Here is a 1,108-nt window from a genome sequence, read left to right on the forward strand (position 1 = left end):
GTAATCATAAGTTTTGTTTGGATCTAAATCCATTGTTTCGCCACGAATACCGTAAGCTATTAGGTAATATTTATTGAAATTAGTTGGATATGTGTTCAAGTCAATTCCTGACTGAGCCATAACATCCTGGATATGTAAGAAATAAGGGGTGGAGGATACTGTCTTACTAAATGTCACCAGGAGTTTATGATAGTACATATATTCAACTTGATTGGAAGATGTTCTATACTCATGTGACTACTTATTGACATGCCAATTTTTTACAGTCCCCCCTGGCTGGTAGTTGTATCAACAGTAATTACAGATTTGTGCCATAATTTATAGTCAGTAGTAAGGATTTCCAAACAAAGGGTATATTCTTTGTCCTTTTGAAGGCGATAGCATTGGATAGCTAATCGCCATTTATAACCACCCTCTGAATTCTTCTTAATGGATGCGAAAATCACCTTTTTATTGTATGTGTGGTAGTTGCCTGATGTTGCATTCAAATCACCAATGCTGTTTAGGGCAATACTGTCAGTTAGTAAGTCAGTCCATTGTAAAAGACCATTTGTAGGGTCCATGAGATATGCAAGTCTGTTCGTATGATCAGATGGCTTTATCAAATGTTTATTCAATGTTCTCAGATTAACCCCATCAGTAGCATCAGTTGGGTCAGCTAGATTGGTTATTTTATTATTTCCCATTTTCAAATCACCAGTCATAGAATTAATGCCAGTTCTCTGTAAAAATTTATTTTTAGACCACCCTAAAGTAGCAGCTTCACTAGAATATTATGTCTGATTCTAGACCCGGGTATGGAATATTTATTAAAGAACTCAAAGTCTACTGCATCTCCATTAGCTGTTGCTGTTGCAAGATGAGTAATTTTATTATTAGACATATTTAGTGGTCCAGCCATTACTCCACTGGACTTATCCAGGAATTTATTTTCTGCCCAAATTTTTGTAGCTGGTTGATTATCGCCATCTGGTTGTGCTACATTGTATATCCTGTTACTATTCATATCCAAATTGCCGGTCATTAATCCACCAGAAAGTGATAGTTTAGTATCAAGTTGATTTTTAGTTACGGCATCATTGGAAGCAGTTCCTTTAGCAACACTTGT

This window comes from Porites lutea, chromosome 10, assembly GCF_958299795.1.
Source record: "Porites lutea chromosome 10, jaPorLute2.1, whole genome shotgun sequence".
NCBI lineage: Eukaryota > Metazoa > Cnidaria > Anthozoa > Scleractinia > Poritidae > Porites > Porites lutea.